The sequence below is a fragment of the Apteryx mantelli genome, chromosome 4, assembly GCF_036417845.1.
Source record: "Apteryx mantelli isolate bAptMan1 chromosome 4, bAptMan1.hap1, whole genome shotgun sequence".
NCBI classification, from domain to species: Eukaryota; Metazoa; Chordata; class Aves; order Apterygiformes; family Apterygidae; genus Apteryx; species Apteryx mantelli.
The window spans coordinates 28,996,260-29,018,005 of NC_089981.1; the positions used below are offsets into that span (position 1 = coordinate 28,996,260).

Genomic DNA, 21,746 nt, shown 5'->3' on the forward strand with positions numbered 1-21,746 from the left:
ATTCTGACACATTTTTCCCTTAAAAAGCCTTCTTTGGTGCAGGACTGAGTTAAACTCACTGCATGTTGCAAGTGGGCAATTTCAGCAGTGGAATTGGGGGAAATGGGGAGGCAGGTAACTCCTCCCAAGAAAGGAATGTTTCCCCCTACCTTGCTGCAAAGGGAGTGCTCAAAGATGTGGAAGTAATAAAAAAACCTAAGAATTGATAAGGGACAGGTGAAACAGTCAAGTCTTGTCTATCAGTCTCAGAATTTCTATAGGTCCCACTATTGACAGCATGGGAGTAGTTAGCAGCCGCCTGCACAACATCCCACTGCAGAACTTACCGCAAGGCTCTGAGCCCTTCACCAGGAGATCACATCTGCAAACATGGCAAGGGGCTGGGGGGAGCACCCCCGCCAGCGTTTGTAAACAACCGAAAATGTTCACTGCATTATATACACATTCGGTTACAGTCAAGGGTTTCAGACAAAACAAAAGTAGTTAAGATGTACTATGTATGCACAAATATTTGAGTGCAAAACACAGTAGTAAACAGTACGGCCTAAACTTTGGTCTTGGGCAGGAAACTACCACAGAGGACCCCAGACAAGCACCTTTCTATTCTAAGCCTCATAAATATACTCCTAATCGATTTCTTGCCAAAAGCCAAGATATTTTGTTCAGACTGGCCTGGGTGAAACAAGGACCATTTCCATCTTTTACTTTTTTCCTGGCTGGGTTTTTCTGTGGATGCATCAACACCTCAGGACAGAATTTAGGATCACAGAAAGATGACATGGCGAACAGCTTATGTTAAATTAATTACAAAATTTATATAAAAAAGTGTCATGGCTACACTGTGATCAAAAAGTATTAGAATACGTATCCTTACCCCCTGCAGTAGAAGAACAATCTATTACTCACACATGGCTGAGGTTTAGTTTCTTATTTCCGATGCACTTCCCATTTCTGACTCGTTCCTATGCTCTGCAGCCACGAGCACAGGATGCAGCAGGCACGTGACACACACAGGAGCAGACATGGATTGAAAAGGATGCGCACACAGGAGGGAGACCTCACCAGGGCGCACCTGGTCTCTGTGCCCTTGAGAGTGGGAATGGAAATACGAGCTGCTCTCTCCACAAGCTGCAGGGCCTGAGTTTCTTTGCTGAATGCTTTTCAAATCAAGCAGCCATCATCAGGAACAGGAGTGGAAACAAATCAAATTTGCTCCTAAATGGCTCATGAAATCTCATTGCTTTTGCTAGGTAAAAACACAGCATCAACTTTGGGATTTAAAAAGACAAGAACAGAGATGGGCTACAGACTAACCCATCCACAAGAGCACCACAAATATTTAGTGGGTATAAACTGAGATTAATGCACTGCACCAACCCCGGTAACATTTTCCTTTGCATTTTTTTTAAGAAAACTAAGTTCCACATAAAATTACTCATGTAAAATGATATAACTGCATTTTCCCCCTCCTCAAATGACCTTTCTGCCTTCCACAAGCACCTCTCCACCTTTCCCATAGAAGATGAATGCTTTTTTTAATTTCTCTTCCTGCTACTGTCATCTCTACTCCACAGTTACTGACTATCTTTTCAGTGACCTCAATGGATACATAGCTAATTAAACTTAGATAAACTTAAGACAAAACAGCAAAAACTGAAGCCTCAGTACCCTTGTCCTCAGGTACTTTTTTAACCTGAAACTGTGAGAAGGCAAGTGCCTGCAGCTCCTGCTAACCTCACTGGCAGAGACAAGGAACTAGTTAGTACTTCCTCATCACCAGGCGGTGACTTGCAAAGATATGGAAATAAGGGAAAAGGCATCAGCTCCTAACATAAACCAGGCTTGCTCTAGATAAACTGTGGTCCTTACTCTTTGTTTAAAGGCCCAATACTCAATACTTTCACTCAGGACATTCAGCAACTTCCACAGCGGACAAGGAAAAGACATTCAGTCCAGCAAGTACCACACTCATTTGAGCAGTCCCAGAGACCTTAGAGGTCTGTGAATTAAGGGTCCGCAGCATCGGCCTTCATCTTTCAACACTCCAGCACAACAGCACAGCAATAAAAGTGACACAAAATAACACCTCTGATCCCCAAAACATTATTCTACTGAAGTGACTAAAACTTCCTCTGACTTCAGTGGGACATTGACTTCAATTTGGCCTAACTAAATCATGTTTTGCTAGAAGTGTGCTATCACAGTAAGCAGTACAAAAATATATCTTGACCCTGCAAACATTTAAGCAAAGGAGTGACCCCACATGTGAGAGGCCTCCTGATTTCAGTGGGACGGCATAGGTGCAAGTCTAGGATCAGTCAGCTGTAAACTTGTTCTCTTCTTCCATTTCAACATCAGATCCATTACCCATAATATTTCCACAATTCTTATTTCTAGCAGGACAATTAAAAATTTTCATGACTTCTTTTAATAGCCCAATGGGGATCATGTTTGAAGCACTGTACCAATTTCACTAACCCAGAAAAAAAAGTATATATACATGCGTGTACATGTGTGTGTGTGTAGGAAATGACTAATCATAGCTGTGCACTTTTTGAGACGCTGCCAATCCCTTTATGGCCCTATATCCCCTTCCAGTTTGATCTCATTTTGCAAAGGAAAGCCTGCCATATAAGGGGCTGAGCTCGACCTCTCCACTGGCTGCATGATAACAATTTGCAAAAGTTGCTAAGTGACTGAGTGAAACTAGAGCATATCTGTACCTGGGGAGTCATGACAAAAGTTGACACACATTCAACTCCTGTGTGAACACTCTTATTCAGAAACAAAGTGACTTGACTTTGTGGATATTATTGTTTTAGGCCCTGATTCAGCAAAGTACTTAAACATCGACTTCAAAAGAACTTAAAAATATGTTAAACAGGTGCTAAAATGTTTTACCAAAGTGGCGCCTTAGCAGTGTTGCATATTTTAGAAAGGACAGATGGAAAGAGTTCTTATTTGGCAATTAAGGTTTTAAGATGCTGTTTGGTGATATAAAAGGGACACACTCCCCATGCTAAATATACTACTGAGGTTGAAAGCAAACAGCTGAGCAATTGAACAATTGAACAATTCCTTAATAAAACAACTTTAAAGCTGAACAATGTAGAATTAACTCATGTAAATGCCTGGTTTGAGAATTATCCATACCTACGGTCTGATTCATGACAGTAGACACATATTACAGCTTACCCTGCTAGGAAAGCAGTGCAAAGCCAAACAAGCCATAGAAACTGGCTCTGGGCCCAGGCAGCCAATTCAGCCAGCCCTCAACATCCCAGCGCTGCAAACCGTTTCAGCTGGCACCAGGCCAAGGCACAGGCCAAGCTGCAGGGATAACCAAAAGGTGGGAAGCTCATGTAAATGAGTCCTTCTGCTCTTCAATTCTCCAGAGCCAGCCCTGTCTGCAACCCATCTGCACTCCAGTCAACACCCTTCCTACGCGTAGTTGTGCCGTATCCAGGGAATGCTTGAAAAGGAAAGACAGGAAAATGTAAGACCAAAATCGGAGGGAGGGGGGATGCCCCTGTGGGAACACTATTTATTCTGTCTGGACAAAACAAGAAAAGTTTGCCCATTGTAGGTGTTAATTCCTTCCTACACCTTTTTTTTTTTTTTTTTTTTTTAATGGCCTCAGAAGAGGGACAAATGAGACAAGCAGGCTTCCTCTGGGAACTGGCCATATCAGAAAAGATGTTAACGAGTTGTTTGAAAATACACAGGAATTCCGATTTGATCCTACATGAATGTAAGATAGCTCAATGTGTCTTATTTAAAAGAAACATTAATAAACTAAAAGCAAAAGGACAAGTTTCTATTACCCTTGTTCATAACATACATCCTGCAACACAACATGCTTCTTGTGGGATTAGATGGCAATTTAAAAAACAGAGCCCTTCACACCTGAAGTTGTAATGCAAGCAGGACTCACAAGAATATAACTCATGGAGGACTAAATCTTGTGCACAGCGGAGCAAGTGCTACAAAACTCTGACTTAATGGGAGCAAAGGGGCAGAATCCTTCTCAGAGCACGTAAATGATTGGAAAAGACAGATCCTTTAGGCCAAATCCCCACCTGAAAAAGTACTTTTCAAACTGTTGTCAAAGTAGCTCTTTCTGTAAAAAGGGACTTTTACTTGGGTAGTGGCACAAAGGAGAAAGATGCTGTTAAGGAACCATCTCTATTGATACATTGGCTCTACAAAATTAATAAAGGGAAAAGTATCACGTAGTTAGCAAAGCAATAGACACAAGGACAAGTATATTCAATTAATCAATACTGGTTTCTGAAGCAGAACATGGATGGTGATTGGTCCCCCCAGCCATCCCCCAAGAAGAGCTCATAATTTAAAGTCAAAATGGAAAATAGGAGGGCCTAAGGTTGAGCATCCAATGAAATACCACCTTGTTTTCATGAGACGATCACAACCAATGGCACTGTGCTCCCTTTGAATATCAAAATAAACAAACGGATAGATAGATAGACAGATAAATAATGACAACAAATTTTGTGATTCCTTTTGATCATCAGCTATAAAAATTCACAGGAAGTTTATGCAACCCCCTCTGACTGGATAGATCTTATCTTCCAAACCCTATTAGCCAAGAGGCTCTAAAAAGAAAACGTCAGCCTAACGTTCCTTTGGACAAAAAGCAGTGACTTATCGTGGGATAACTTCTACAATTGACTTCTTTTATTTTAGTCATGACTTGAACCTCCAAGTCGGCCTGGAGACCCTGTGAACTGTCGGCAACATGCTGGGACGATGCCTGTGAGCCCTGCCTAACATGTCTGGGAAGGAAGAGTATTGTAAGCATCGCCCCAGCACTATTCCAATCACCTACACACCATAGAATTGAAAGACAGGAACCGGATGTGTTTTCTTAGGCATATTAGCAGTTTGTCTTGCATATTGCTGTAATCATAACAGCAGGCAGATTTTTCAAGCCACAGACAATAAAGTTTTTTTCTTCTCTATTTTGGATAGAGCAGATAAACAAAATATTGCTTTAAATATACACAGTTGCTTTCATTCATGGCCCTCAGAGTGCTTTATAAAGTTGGGTAAATGTCACTCCCATGTGTGACTGGTTGGAACAAAGGAGTTGAGTGGCTTTGTGCGAGGCCACACAGTAGCCCCCTCAGAAACTGTGTGTGTGACTGAGCTCTGACCACTGGGCTCTGCTGCCTCCCATGAGGTTGTATTTAGAGCCTGGAAGGCAGTCAGGGTCAGCTGAACTCCAAGGGATATCAGAACTTTTTTCTTCCTGGAAAACAATTGGCTTGAACATGGGAAACAGCTGAAATCAAGCTTTCCTTCTAGCCAGTTTCCAATGCCATGGAAGAAGTTAAAGTCAGTGACATTGGAGTGACTAGGACAAGCTTTTGCAAAACAAAAGAAATCCAAAACCAGAGTATGCAGACAGTTCAAAAACATTTGGTGACCTTTCTGTTATATTTTTGACTATTTCAGTGCTTCCTGGTTTTAGCAGTGGACCGTCATACAGAGATGCTCAAATGAGCTGCAACGGCGATAACTCAAAGAACTGAAAGCAGCACAGCCACAGGAGCACAGGGCAGCGTTTGAACTAGCGCAGCTGTGTTTCACTGGGACTGAGGCTGTGTCTCCATGCAGCGCCCTGCCACGCTGTGGGGCTGTAACGGCCTCTTGGAGTCAGCTCCAGGGCTCTCTGTGCTGAGCTCCATTGGGCGGCATAGACATCCCCTGAGCAACATACTTCGTGTCACAGAGGAAGCTACTCCCAGCGCTGGGGATTCGGATCCAAGTTCCCGAACTCCAAGTGAATTCCTTAAAAGCAAGGTCATTCTTCCTGCTTTGATTTTGTGCACTCCTCCAAACAGAGCTAGGGGAAGCCTCTGAAAACAGCCTGACACCCAAGGCAGAACTCTCCTCAAACCCACTTTCAGTCTGTTGGGGAATCACACACCTACCTGGCTCCTCTTCACTCTTCACCACTAACAGTATAGGCTGTTGTTTAAAAAAAAAAAAAGAAAGAAAGAAAAAGAAAAGAAAAAAAAAAGTAGACATTGCTTTACTCTCATCGAAACAGATGGCTCAGAAATAAGATTTTGCCTCCTGACATTAAAAAGCATGATTTCTTCTTTTAATTACAGTATTTCCCTTTTTAGAGACAAAGGGAAAACAAGAATGAACATTTTTTTACATCAAACTGAAAAGGGCAGAACTTGGGAAAGTACCAGTACTTTTCTTCCAAGTCTGGGAAAACTATACAGCTTATATAGGCCAGGACACAGTTATAGATATTTTTCCTTTAAAATACTGGATAAGGTCCATGTAGTCACATGATGTTCCCCATTGCTACGCACATTGCTTTAAGGGGATGTACAACTAACTCTCCGGATCTGTTGCTTGCTGTTGATACTGTGAAAATGGTGAAATCCTGCAACATAGGTTGAGCATTAGTCATTTAGTGTACAAAGACCACACATGAGCTTTTCAAAAATACACTAGAAAGTTTGCAAAAGATCTTGCTGCCAGTGAAGAAGTGCTAGCAAAAGCTCTGCTAAAAGTCTTGATTTCCAGCTAAGCCCTACCCTGGCCTGCGACATCATGAGCACTGCATACCACACCAACATCTCTAACTAAACACCACAGTAGGACCAGTTTCCTAAAGGCACGGACCATTCCCAACTAACCACACAGAGTTATGCTGAGATTTAAACATATAACCTACAGCTGTTATGTTGGCAGTTGGGTGTGTGTGTGTGTGTGTGTGTGTGTGTGTTGGCAGTTGGGGGTGTGTGTGTGTGTGTGTGTGTGTGTTGGCAGTTGGGGGTGTGTGTGTGTGTGTGTGTGTGTGTTGGCAGTTGGGGGTGTGTGTGTGTGTGTGTGTGTGTTGGCAGTTGGGGGTGTGTGTGTGTGTGTTGGCAGTTGGGGGTGTGTGTGTGTGTGTTGGCAGTTGGGGGTGTGTGTGTGTGTGTGTGTTGGCAGTTGGGTGTGTGTGTGTGTGTGTGTGTTGGCAGTTGGGGGTGTGTGTGTGTGTGTGTTGGCAGTTGGGGGTGTGTGTGTGTGTGTTGGCAGTTGGGTGTGTGTGTGTGTGTTGGCAGTTGGGTGTGTGTGTGTGTGCGTGTTGGCAGTTGGGGGTGTGTGTGTGTGTGCGTGTTGGCAGTTGGGGGTGTGTGTGTGTGTGCGTGTTGGCAGTTGGGGGTGTGTGTGTGTGTGTGTGTTGGCAGTTGGGGGTGTGTGTGTGTGTGTGTTGGCAGTTGGGGGTGTGTGTGTGTGTGTGTTGGCAGTTGGGGGTGTGTGTGTGTGTGTGTTGGCAGTTGGGGTGTGTGTGTGTGTGTTGGCAGTTGGGGGTGTGTGTGTGTGTGTGTGTTGGCAGTTGGGGGGGTGTGTGTGTGTGTGTGTTGGCAGTTGGGGGGGTGTGTGTGTGTGTGTTGGCAGTTGGGGGTGTGTGTGTGTGTGTGTTGGCAGTTGGGGGTGTGTGTGTGTGTTGGCAGTTGGGGGTGTGTGTGTGTGTTGGCAGTTGGGGGTGTGTGTGTGTGTGTTGGCAGTTGGGGGTGTGTGTGTGTGTGTGTGTTGGCAGTTGGGGGTGTGTGTGTGTTGGCAGTTGGGGGTGTGTGTGTGTTGGCAGTTGGGGGTGTGTGTGTGTGTGTTGGCAGTTGGGGGGGTGTGTGTGTGTGTGTTGGCAGTTGGGGGTGTGTGTGTGTGTGTGTGTGTGTTGGCAGTTGGGGGTGTGTGTGTGTGTTGGCAGTTGGGGTGTGTGTGTGTGTTGGCAGTTGGGGTGTGTGTGTGTGTGTTGGCAGTTGGGGGTGTGTGTGTGTGTGTTGGCAGTTGGGGGTGTGTGTGTGTTGGCAGTTGGGGGTGTGTGTGTGTGTGTGTGTGTTGGCAGTTGGGGGTGTGTGTGTGTGTGTGTTGGCAGTTGGGTGTGTGTGTGTGTGTTGGCAGTTGGGGGTGTGTGTGTGTGTGTTGGCAGTTGGGGGTGTGTGTGTGTGTGTGTGTGTTGGCAGTTGGGGGTGTGTGTGTGTGTGTGTTGGCAGTTGGGTGTGTGTGTGTGTGTGTGTGTTGGCAGTTGGGGGTGTGTGTGTGTGTGTGTTGGCAGTTGGGGGTGTGTGTGTGTGTTGGCAGTTGGGGGTGTGTGTGTGTGTGTTGGCAGTTGGGGGTGTGTGTGTGTGTGTGTGTTGGCAGTTGGGGGTGTGTGTGTGTTGGCAGTTGGGGGTGTGTGTGTGTGTGTTGGCAGTTGGGGGTGTGTGTGTGTGTGTGTTGGCAGTTGGGGGTGTGTGTGTGTGTGTGTGTGTTGGCAGTTGGGGGTGTGTGTGTGTGTTGGCAGTTGGGGTGTGTGTGTGTGTTGGCAGTTGGGGTGTGTGTGTGTGTGTTGGCAGTTGGGGGTGTGTGTGTGTGTGTTGGCAGTTGGGGGTGTGTGTGTGTTGGCAGTTGGGGGTGTGTGTGTGTGTGTGTGTGTTGGCAGTTGGGGGTGTGTGTGTGTGTGTGTTGGCAGTTGGGGGTGTGGGGGTGTGTGTTGGCAGTTGGGGGTGTGGGGGTGTAAACACAGGTTAGTGCCTACAATGCTGCAAGCAACTTATGGAAAATCTGAACCATAAGGTTCATATCATTAAGAGCATGCATCACAATTTGCTTTGGGGAAAATTCCCTGTTCAAGAACAGACATGCTGATTACGACTCTAGTTTCCTAATTTCCTGATGTGTGTGAAAGTCCCATCAGTATACATGAGAGCTCTGTGCTTACTGAAAGCATAAAGCAATTTGGCATTTGCCAGAAAGATGAGAGGGGTTTTTTGCACATACACACAGAGGAGAAATCTACACTGCGAAGGAAGCAGGGTGGAGAAGTGATCCAACAATCAGCCAGAAGAATTCAGTGTTGTTCTTGATTTTGTCACCACCCAGTGATACGACCTCAGACATCTTTCTTCGTTAATAATGTAATACTTGTTTGGCTTTCTGAAGCACTGGCACATCAGAACCAAGTAGTATTGGGACCATGTAGTAACTGTAATCTCACCATAAACTTCAATCAATATGCATCTTTGATCACATTATACAGTTCTGTATATTAATCAACCTTGAAGGCTCCAAGCCTCCAGTTTCTTAACCTGCTTCGTATCTACGCATTTGTGATGCTCCCCCCAGACTCCAAAAGGCCACACATGGACAGGTTTTCATCATCATCCCAACCACTGAAATTATAAACTTTCCTCACACAGAGTCCCATAGTTCAACAAAAATAAATGCAGTCCTGAGCCAGTGAAAGATTTAGACCCTGATCTTTCCTGCCTGTGTATGACATGAAGTGAGAACTGAGCACTAATTTTCTTTGACAAAGATTTTGTAGCTGGTCACACTCTAAAGTATTAGACACTTGCACTGCAAGATAAAAAAAAAAAAAAAAAAAAGGTCTGCACTATAGGCCATTTTAAAATCCCCTCCATTCAGCTGGGTTCAAAATAAACTGTACTGTGCCCATCTTACAAGAACTTGCACAATGGTTAAATGTTTCCTGCAAAGGCTGTTGTTTTATGACCAGTTTCATCTCTGATTTACCAGGGTGTGATCTGGAAGAAATCCTAGCAATTCTAATATCTCACCTCCTTTAGAATGGCCCACAAGTGTAATTCACACAGTTTGTGAACCAACAGTAAAATTTTCAAAATAGAAGCTACATTCCCAAATCCTAGCCATCTAGGACACTTAAGCCTTATGGAAAGCCAGCAAACCAACAAGATACAAACAAAACCATTTGTAAAAAACACAATGCCATTTTAATCTTTTTTGAATGTCACTGAGGTGCTTTAGGAAATGTTACCCTCCCCTACTACTCAACATCAGCCACATGTAACTGAATCAGCTTTCTGCTCTCTGCCTTGGTTTTCTCACCTCTAAAAAGCAGATAATAAAGTCCATTAGAAATATTGTTAGGATAAATCTATTAAACTTCATCAGTTGGCCTAAAATCACAGAAAGGAAAGCATTTCTCTTAAGGAAGAAGCTGACTATGCCTCTTTTAATTTAACCAAATTCCCACTAACTAAACCCATTTAGGAGGCTGTATTAATATAATCCTCAGAAATATTTTCACTAGACAATTTTAAAGTCACAAGCTGGGCTATGAAATGGAAAAGAAATGTCATGCTCTGTCATGCACACACAGAAAACAAAAGTCCAAGTGTGAATGCTATCTCCTGGATGAAAAAGCAAGCTCATTAACATGAGCGGGTGACAAAACCCACAATAAGCGGCACAGAGCGAGCACCTCTGAAAGCAAAAGTGACAGCTACAGGCATTTGAGGTGGAGAATGGAAGAGGCTGCCATGACTCACAGGCTGTAAGTCTAGTCAGTGAAAAAGCTGGCAGAAGTGTGTTGTTTGACTATGTCTGTACATTCCAAAGAGATTTATAGCTGCTTATTAAATCATCTGTTCCTGTTAAAACCTAAGAAACTGCGTATGTTTCACTGGATTTTACATCTGCTAGAATAGACCTATTAACCATTAGTACAGAATAGAGATTTTTCTATTGGGTGAGCTATTCGAAAGCTTTGAAGACCTTACATGTGACAGGTAATGAAATCTATCCAAGGGAGGGGCTGTAAGGGGGATCTGAGCCTGCTGCATCAGAGGATGGGTCTCCCTTACTTGCATCTCTGTTTTGCCTGCGTAATCCTCAAAAGCAGATGGCTCTTCTGAGTGTCACGTAGTTTCTACTGAGGAAAGGAAACAAGCATTTTCTAAAGAGGAAAATTCCTACTGAAGAAACAGTCATGTCTTCAAGAAAATGACTGCTGTTACTTGAGGCAGGGTTTCTGGAGCTCTGAGGTTCATGCAGCAGTGACACTCTCCCTCCCACCCCCATGAACACCACTAACACTGGTGTTTCTTCTCAAAACCTGATGAAAGAAGAAAAGAAGGGGTTGTGCACACCCCTGCTCCACTCACAAACGCTGCTGCTTGTTCACTAGTTGGTTTGCGAGAGAGACAGAGAGAGAGTGTGCGTGCAGGGACGGGATGGCCAGCCACTCCAATTTAAAGTCAGCTATTCTGCTACCTCAGAATGCTCTTTGGAGCATCTCTGCCAATACCCTTTACTGACATTATCCACTGAAAAAACCCTTGCACAAACAAAGAAGTATCCTTCTCCCATCTCACCTCCCCCTAATCCTACTTTTTGTTCTTTTTCAACCTTGGGCACATCCATAGCTTAGACAGCCATCTTTTAATGGTAATGCACAAAGATGTTATTACATTGAAGCTATTTGCTGAAGCACACATGGGCTGAATGTCCTAAATTCCCAGAAGGCAGGAAAATGTTATACATTTTAAATTAACCCCTTAAAAATAAACAAAAATCTAGCCATATTTGCCAAACATCTGAGAATGCAGAATCTCTTTATCCATGGCTACATCAGTGCTGACACTGGAAGAGAGGCTTATTTTAAGAACACAGAAAATGCCCTTCTTGGTCAGACCACCGACACATCTTGCTCAATACTCTCCCTTCAACAGTGGCAAAAGGCAATGCTAGTTGGGGCGAGTCCGCAAAACCAGCTGCTTTCTATCCATTTTTCCTTGTCCGTTTGAGAACACACTCTGTGGGTAAGCAGAATTAAAAAGCAGAAAGATTTGCAAGCTTTTGCTACAGTCCATTTGTTGCTCTTGCTATACAAATGAAATGCTATGAAGTCTGTAACATGACAGAAGGCCACATCTGAACTGCCATACTTAGCAGAAAAGCCAGCAACTTGGGAGTTTTGGAGCACAATAATAAACTCAAGACCCATTGTAGCAGCTCACGCACACAGAACGCCCGGAGCCCACCAGTGAGGGAGCTGAGCACCCCCACCGTGCCCGGGGGTGCCGCTGTGGCAGATTTGCCAGCAAACACTGGATGGAAGGAAGAAGGGATGGGTTTCTCAGCTCATTTCTCTTTCATGGTTTTGAACCGCTGCCTTGTAAAAGTCAATTTGCTAAAAAACATGACAAGATAATGGTAGGTCCTGCTGAATCTGCACAGCTAGCTATGCTAAACTGATTTCTGCAGCAAATCATGTGCACTCTCAAAACACAAAGGCAGGGCTGTACAGCTCTGGGAACCGCTTTACATTGTACAAGTTTTTTTGCCAAAAATGACAAAGTGTTTGTCTGCCTACCTTTTACAGTGACTAGACTTTCTGGGGTGTGCACTGATCATCAAAAAGCTAAGGCCGATTTAGTTCTTCTCCTCTTAAGAAAACACTATAAAACAACATTCTGGGAAAAAAAAAATGAATTATGGCAATATCCATGTGCAGCACAGTAATACCACATCTCAGCCCATTGAGGGAGAGGCAGTGGGACTACAGCGTATCCTCCTGCTTAGCAGGCTTTGGACTAAGTGCACTTTACAAGTCTCAGATGGTGCTGATGGAAAAACAAGTGTTATTCAATCCTGAAAAATCTTTGTACTTGCGATTCAGCTCTCCTGCCTTACTGGGATGACAGTGATGTTAACATTCCCCTCCTGCTCTGTTTCGACTGTCCCTGGTGCCATGCACACAGCCACACCATAATGCACAATTGGTGGACTTAGAGCAAAGGTGAATCTGGGCCAGCTTACTCAAGATCAACACCCACAGCATCAGTGGACACTCACCCGCAGTGATCCAGCCACATAATAAATGTTTCTTTTTAGCACTGCAAAAGAGAGACTTTAGCACGGATGGGAAGGAAGGAGCAACCATTGTATTCCACAGGCTGAGGAAGTACACAAATATTGCTGTCCCCTCTCACTTCTTGCAGGAAGAACCACCATATGAGAATAGTTATGAGAACGACTGCAGCCTTCCAGACCTGCATGAATCCTGAGTCAGCCCTTAGGCAAGCTGCTGAAGTCAATGCTTAGCATTTGAGCACATGTACAAGCACTTGGCTGAGGTGGGGCCATTTTCAAGAGGATGCAGAATCCCACTCAAAAGTTGCTCCAATGAGAGGCTACAAAAGTATTCCAGATATACAATAACACCGAAATCTATGGAGGTGCATTCTTCCTTAGGCATAAAATCAGACAGACTCATCTGCTCTTCACAGGCAACCGTTTCTTAAGGAGCGCTGCTGTGTCCCACATCTGCAAGCACTGAAAGAACAGCTGCCAGCCACAATAGGAAATGGTTTACACTGATTGAGCATATTTCTGAAACTCCACCAATTCTACTCCACAAGGAAAAAAAAAAAAAAAAGGATCAGTAACAAGAAAACCCAGGAGAATTTGCTAGTCTTTATTCTGTGTCTTTGCTGAGAAGTGAGGTCTTTTGTTTTCTCTTTCAGACCATCCTCTGTTATTCACACAGGGAATTACAGACCTAACCAGTTCTATAAATGTTTGTTCCCTGAACTCATGGTTTAAATTTAGGTCAAAGAAAGATCATTCACATGTGAAGCATGACTCTTCTGTGGCAAAGTAAAGCCATTCTGATTCCAGACAGTTTTATATTTAGTTTATTTTAACTGTCCTGATCTGCTGCCTGATAAGCCCCTGTTCCTCAAAGTCATTGGGCAGTAGATATCAGCAGAAAAAGACAGTGCAATCTTCAGTTAGAAAGAAAGGTCATCTAAAGGCAAGCACAGAACTGGGAACCAGGAACTCTCACCCCTGTTATAATCCAGTTTACACCACTTACCTGCAAGTGCACATTTCACATCAATGCTGTTGCAGCCTATTGTATACTGGTGTGACTGTGGTCAGATTGAGAACTTCTGAATTCTGAATTTTCATATTAACATGGTACTACTGACCTTCCCAAAGTTACGCCGCCCTCTCAATGCCTCAGTGCAGAGTAATAACACTTGCTCGCCTAATTCATGGGTTGTCATAAAGATACAGTTAATTACTAATGAGCCAGATTGTTACCTTTTGTAGATGACTAATGCTCCTCTGAAGTCCATAAAGCTGTGACTACTACTTACAGACTGAAAGCAATGATGAAAAAACTAGTGCCCTGAAAAGTTTTTTTAAAACAAAACAAACACATATTAGGTGATACAATGTTAACCTTGTAACCTTAAAGTAATGCAAGCTAAATTTTGCTAGATCTCTGCAAAGGTACTGCAACTATCAAATAGAGACTGCTTTGTTAAGTGGGTAGCATCTGGTTTTGAAGTCACAGTTCATGCCTACAATTAGCTGAGGTTTTCGATGCCCAAGTATCTGTTTGCACCTGCTAATCAGGTGCTGAAACGACTGATAGAAATTCTATCCACAAATACTCGAAGAGGAAAGATTTTTCCTATGATTAATGTGTCCACAAAAATGCCAATACAACACCAGCAGCTGGGCTCTAAGTTTGACCCACAGAACATTCATCAATGTAAATACAAATAACAAACAGGTAATCTGCCCAATTTACAAACTGCAACCGAGCAGTCAAATAACAGGTTGTTTGAAAACCACACAGCAGAGCCATCAGCTACACCCCACTCATTTGTCCACATCTGCAGTGGCAGCAGTGGATAGCAGTGACACAAGCTTTTCCCATTTGGACAGCCTGTTTTCTGAACCAAAAAAATGAATCAACTTCTGGTCTGTAGTTCCCATGCTTTTTTCACCCCCATAAATTAATGTAAACAGAAGCAGATTGGTAGTATCAGGACCAATTCACCAGATCAAAGAGGGCTTGATTTTGTTTAAAGACTAACCCTGAAATTACTTCTTGCTTTCAGTACATGAGTTTTGTGCATTTATTATAAAACACAAGAACAAGAAGAAGTGGTGTGACTCCACCGCTTCTGTATTTGCATTTAACTTCTGGCTCATTTTGTCTCAAAAGTGTTAAAGTCCATCCCTTAGGACAAATACTTGCTCCTACTTAGTACAAAACCAACAAAGTTATCCAGGTAGCAAACGTGACACCATACATCTCGAATATTTCAGAAATGGTCCAGCTTATTGTATAGGCTATGGCTGAAATCTCACCCTCAGTTACACTAGAGTAAATGCAATCACATCACTCAAATCACTGCACTGACTGTAAATTTTAGTTAAGCCAAGAACAGACCGGTCCCTTCTACTTCCCTTTTCCCTAATTTCATACACCACCTACTTATCTAGAGTGGTCCTTTCATTCTCTCCACTTATGAAATCTGGTTATTATTGATGCAAAGGCCTTCTTCCTGTATATCTTTCTGTCTGAATAAACATGCAAGCTTCCATGAAACTTCCGGCAGCTTTTTGCTGTTTTTAGAAACAGTTCAGTGCTTTCAACCACAACTTGCATTCTACCAAATAAAACTGAACAGGCACTGAAAGGTACCAAGGAGCAATCAAACCTCCATGGGTTACAACATGGAACTTCAAAACACATCATTCCAAGCTAGACACTTTGAAGCAAAATGAACTAGCCCCATCTGGGTGGCTGGCAGGGAGAAAAAGACTCCATGCAAAATCAAGTCTGACTTCCTTGAAAGCTTTGCTTCAGCACATACATTACAGCAGAGGAGCTCCCAAGTAGCAAACAACCCTGGTCAAATGCCCCAGCTCATCTTCATCGCAGATTTCTGCTCCTGCTCCAGTAACAGCACTAAGTGGAGAACATGGTCATAAAGCTCTGTTATTCTGACAAGGAAAAAAGCTTTCAGCTTATTAGTTAGTGTCTCATTTTAAATGGAGGACAAAAGGAGTAGGAGATTCTCTGCAAAAAGTTATTCCTTTCCTCATTCTTTTTTTCTTTCTTGTAGAGAAAGTATTCTTTAGACAAATTGCATAGGTATGCACAATCTTCCTGCTTGGAAACTTTTGTCCGTTATTAAAATCAAATGCAAAACAAACAAAAAAAAGCCATTTTTGATGGTTTTGCTTGTCATGCCAAGGCCTCCAGCTTCCAGTCTCAGAGATTTACTGAAACACTAAGAGTTGGTAGCCATATGGAATATATTTCCAGTGACATCAGTAGGAAAGTAACCGTGCTGTAAATAATAATGGTTACTCACAGCTGTGGGCTCAGTTGTTTCTTGTAGATACTCATCCATGTTAAGGACAATGCACTATCGCTTCACCCCACAGGAGGCAAGGTGCTGGCTCCTTTACATACAGTGAGTAATTGCTTCACCACTCTGGGTAGATGCAGCTATTCTCCCATGGTGCTCATCAAATGGGAGAAAGGCCTGAGCCACAGTCTCATCTCCTACTTTCTCTAAGACAACACACTAGCAAGTAGACAGCAATAATAAAAATAAATTTGTACTGCTGGGTTTAAGCATGTAAATGCCTTTAGACAGGTCCTTGAGACACTGTGAGATGACCTAAAAAACCCCACAAGTTTTTATGTATAAATAAAGGTTGAACTCTGTCTGTTAGCTTTCTATACTTCAAGCCTTTGGGATTCTTGTTTTCAAGCCTTCCTATGTACCTGCAATAGCCAGAAAGGATAAATTAAAGCCAAAATTTTCTAACAATCACTGAGCTCCAGGAACCTGGGCCTTAAAAGAGGGAGGAGAAAAAAAAAATCAAGTATCAAAAAACTCAGAGTAAAATTGCTACAGCTGACAAGAGAAGATTCTTTTTTTTCTTCTACTTTATCACTCACCGTCTCCCATGCAATCACACTATATAAAAATCACACTATCCTGGCTCTAACTTTAAATATTCTTAGCAACTATAAGTATATACAGAGCAAACACAAACTGCTTCATTTGCCAGGGAAACACAGCAGCATGTGGACCACAACATGGTAGCCTTTAAAGGATGCATAAAAATGAAGGTGAGTGGGAAGAAATCAGACATTTGGAATTTGAATACTGAAAGGCCAGACTAGCACACTCCTACTCGAGTGCCTGCAGTGTGATATTTAGTGACACAAAAGAGAGATTTTTGATGACCACTGATAGTTTGAATCACATCTTTTTCTTTCTGCATGAAAGCTGACAGCTGCTTCTGGCAGGCCACTGCCACCATGTTGGGACCCTGATGCAGATGTAGACTCCAATGGGAGACAGGGATTCAGGATGCAACAAACTCCACATTCTGCAAAGACACCACATCCTATCTACCAAAGGACAGCAAACCTCTGCCCCACACCTGCTATTTTTGAGAAATCAGGTGAAGTCATAACCCAAAAATGGTGTATCTGGAGACGAAGCACAGCTTGGCAGAAGGGATCCAACAACCCAGTGCATGACAATTCATACCATCAAAACTTTCTGGTACCTTCCTGGGGCAAATATCAACATATTCATCAGCACGTCAGGCTTTTCTCAAGAGGTTATGGTGTTTGAGAACATCCTCTTCCCATTCACTAGTTCTACTCATAGCCCTCTCCATCCATAGCCATTCTTGCAATTACTATTTTAACATACATCATTATGTGCTGCTTACACATCAGTTTCACTCCCCCAAAATATCCCTCTTGATGCAGAAATGCGTGCTAACAAACATCTTTCTTCCACATCAAACTGCAAGCAAGCAAGCTGCTGTGTGCTCCTAACCTGAACAACCTGATCGGGACTCTCACAAAACAAACCCACAAAACACCCACATGTGGTTCATCCCAGTCCCCAGAGAACATCATGTACATCCCATAATCCTGGGGGACAGGGGCACGTCTGATGTTCCCTTCTCTGGAGAGGTGCCACGCTATAGATGGTAGCTGTGTGAAAGTATACTGTTGAAGCATAGATCAGTCTAAGAATATTTCTTGCTGGATGTAAAGCTCCCTTTGAACTCTCTCATAATTGCACCAGCCTTTTGCACACATGTTCATTGCCTGAACTGTGGGTGGGAGACACATCTGGCGCCAGCTCTATGCAAGCCTTATAAGGCTCAATTCAAGACCACTGAAGTCAAAATGGGCTTTCTAATAGGCTTCTCCAAGCTTTGGACCAGACTCACATTCCTTCTTTTTAAAGACCATCTGAACTGCACTGAACGTTTTCAGTCAAATGTGGAGTCACCAGGCTAATGCCGCAAGACGAGCAAAGTGACCTGCTCAGCAAGCTCTATCCACAAGCTCTCAAGGCAGACCTCATTCCCTACACTCATCATTTGCTTTCCTCTGACTGACTCAAGGACAAATTAGACAGAAACTGCCCATGAATAGTCCCAGGCTGGAAATTAGAAAAAGGATTCTAATCACCTTGATAGTGAAGTACTAGAATAGCTTTCCAATAAACAGAAGCACAGGGCCAAAATGATACCTGCTCCCATGTTTAAAGGGGATATGGCCACCTCCCAGTAGCAAGGCATGGGCTCTGACAGTCCGAGAGGTCCCTTCTGGAGGTGTGCGCAGCCCTGGGACACCGTGGCACTGCTGCAGTGCAGGCAGGTAACCTGACCACCACCACAGCCTGCTTTTACCACGCTCTGAGAGCCCTTCTTTCCAAGAAAGCTTATGAGTGCTGCATATCCCAGCACCCAACAGGAAGAAATTGAAGCAGAGACACTGTTTGCTGAGGCGTTTCAGTTCATGCTGCTTGGAAATACCAGTCCCTGGTAATTTGCCAAGCACCAAAGAAGTCAGTGTTGGAGTTGGTAGCTCAGGATGGAAAGGCTGCCTACTAGGTGATGCTTGGGTCAGTAGATCACATTCCTCCCTCCCCAGCTTTGTCCTCCACATGGACTCTGCATGTGGGCTTTTCTGCAGCTCTATGCAATACTCAAAAGAAAAACATAAACTGAATTGAATTGATTTTTCTGTTCCTTTAGGGTGTGTGCAGAAGTCAACTGAAACAGATTCAGGGCAAAACACTTCCTCTCCCCCTTTTCCAAAACTTACATTCACCCAAACTCTTCATTAACACAGAAGTGTCCCTGTCTTTGGTGTGCACAAATGTAACTAGCATGCAAAGGATAAGCCAGCAGGATGCCATGAAATTACTAATACAAGACTGTGGTTTTCACTTTGTACTGTTCACTAGTGTCACTACCAAGCAAAGTCTTGTGGGCCCTTTAAGAATCATTCCACCAGTACCCCATTACAGTGCATGACAGAAGGCAGAAGGCTGCCTGAATGGAAAGCTTTATTATATCATGACAGAGAAGCAATGCCTGGAGACTTTTAGATTAAAGATGCGGCAGGGCAGGGTGCGCCCATCCTGCACTAGTGAGTGGTTATACAGAGGGGCAGTCCCCATAACTCAGCAGGCAACTATACGCCAGCAGAGGAGTTTACAGTTCAAACTTAGGCAAGTGTAAAGTGTTAGCACAAGACCTAGCTGGAATGGCTGCTCAGGTAAAGGTGCATAAAGGTCTTCCCTACCTCCCTATGCCTTTATGAGCAGCACAGAGGAGACATAACCTTTTGCTAAGTCAATGTATCTTTTCCTGCTCATGTGGGAAGAGACTGGGCACTCCTGGATAACCGTACGAGAGAGGAACGATCACCCACCACAGCTGCAGGGAGCTATATGCTGGGACTGCAGGGGACATCAACATTGCAATTCCAATCCATCAAGAATCACAACCCATAGCTCAGTCTGCCCCTCAAGAAGTAAAATACTGTACTCTCCTTTGCTTTGGCTTTGAGGTACACTCACAACTCACAATTTGGCTTCTGGAAAGGAAGCCCTACTATTCCTTACTTGCACTTAGCAGCACCTTATTCAGCGACCTGTCTCATAGAGTCCAGAAGGACGTCTTACAGAGTAAAATAACATGTGCCATCAGCATGTTGGACTCTGGCCCATATCAGAGCAGCTGTTGGGGCCCTGAGTGCACCAACAGGCTGTAATTGCCCTGACCAGCCTGACCTGGGATCTGTACCCACGCGCCTGCTGCCCAAGGGCCCAGAAGCCCTACTGAAGCTCAGGCCAGGCCATGTTGTGGGTTGGCCTGTGCCCAGCCCTGTCCCTTGCTGGGCCTGACTTGCTGTCTGGATTCACCTTGGACCTGACTGGTCCCTTTGCATTTGCCCAGTGATCACTGGGCTGCCAGCAAAACCTGTCACTGCCACCAACCAGGCCTGGCTGAGTGCTGTGGGACTGTGCCCTGGCCAGTGACAGTGCTGTCCTGCAGTCACCCTCAACTCCTGGCTCATCCTCCCTCATGGGGCAGCCCTGCTCTTGCTGCTCTCTGACAGTACCAAGCCTCCTATGTGAAGCACACCATAGCTGTTTCCATTTGCTTATCACCCTCCCCAGACTGATGCACCCTGAAGTACCATGAGCACAAGAGTCCCAGGATAGCCAGGGAAACTGGCATTGGAGGTAAAGTTTGGAGGAAGGAGAAGTATGTGAACATCTTTTTCAAAGGCAGTCAGCATCCTGCTTTGGACTATGGAGAAGCCTAAAAAGGAGCAGCTATGCTGGCATCTGAGCAGCTTTGGGAACTGAATCACTGGTTTTCCTGGCAATTGATTTCAGGGTATGATACTGATCTGGTTCAGACAGAGTTCAAAACATTCCTATTTACACAAACAGATGTAGTGAACAGGAAAGGCACTTTTGCAAGCTGGCATCTTTCCTTTGAATACAAACACTTCATCTCAAAAACATACAATTTCCTGCTTCCAAAAGGGTTGATGGGTAAATTCAATTATTCACACTTAGGAAAATCTGTGTAGCTGAGAATCTTGCTAACTAACCTGAGGTTAAACACAAAAACATATTTTAAGTTGACTATCCTTGGGGAATCAAATTTCCAAAAGCATTTGCTAGTTTCGTTAAGTGAAATGTGACAGGGAGGTTCTTCACTGTCCCATAGAGAAACTGGAACTACAACAGACAGCTTTCCTCAGGATACGCAGCAATCCTTGTGAACAGTCTGGCTTCATATTACTTTGTTGCGAGCACAGGCTGGCAGAGTCAGGGTTTGGAGATTCATTCCTCCTTCTTACACACCCTCAATTAAAAGAAATCTATTTAAAATTTGGGGGTTATTCCTTTTCTGTTCACAGATAAAGGCAGAAAAATCATGCGGGTTGATTTCAGCTAAAGAAAGACTAACCACCACTAACCAGGTGCAACGTATGAGCTTTCAGAAATTACTGCAGGTTCTGCAGAGTTACACAGCAATGTGCAAAAATAATACAAGCCAGAAGTGTGACATACAGTCAACAGAGTAATTAAGCATGTGAGTTTCAAATCTGTTTTTTCAAGTTGATATAAAATTCATATGGCCATATTCACAGCCATATTCACATTGGCTTTGTATACTGTATGCCATCAGAAAGCCAACATACAGCTTCTGGAGATAAATCTGAAATCATTTAGTTTTGGTAGAGGTACCATTTTATATACCCCTCTACTTTCTAAATAACCTACTTGCATCGTTTGTACCTTTAAAAAAAATCATAAAGCAGAGACTGCCTTGAAAATAACCATGCCTAAGGTCTAGGGGAGACAGGGACTAGACGATCTAAATGCTTCCATGACTACTAAAATGGACAAGATTATTGAATCTAGTTGAATTGCTTCAAATATTTTGTTCATCAAAAAGCAGAGATTAGGTGGTACAAAATCCTTCCTGAAATATTTTGCCTGTTAATAATTAAGACCATGTTTTACTACAGCATTTTCTAAAATGAAATACATTTAGATTTCCTTTCAAAACCATCATTGTACTCTGAAGCTTAGCTGAAATTTAATTTCAAAATTTAAGAGAGAATTACATTTCATTTGACACAATGATTTATGTTTCATTTCAGGAAGAAAAGAAATAAATCTATATTATATGTTATTCCAAAACGAATCTTCCTTTGTATTTTTCAATTCAGATAGGGAAACCCCCCAAAATCAGTGAAGTTCATGTCTCTTAGCAGATTACATGAGCGCTAACCTCAC

The 21,746-nt window shown here is 43.4% G+C and overlaps 1 protein-coding gene across 7 annotated transcripts in view; it reads right to left on the reverse strand.

The window, feature by feature from the left end:
- Positions 1-21,746, reverse strand: part of DENND2B (DENN domain containing 2B) — a 195,012-nt gene that overhangs the window by 152,536 nt on the left and 20,730 nt on the right. The gene's annotated exons all lie outside the window — the stretch shown is intronic.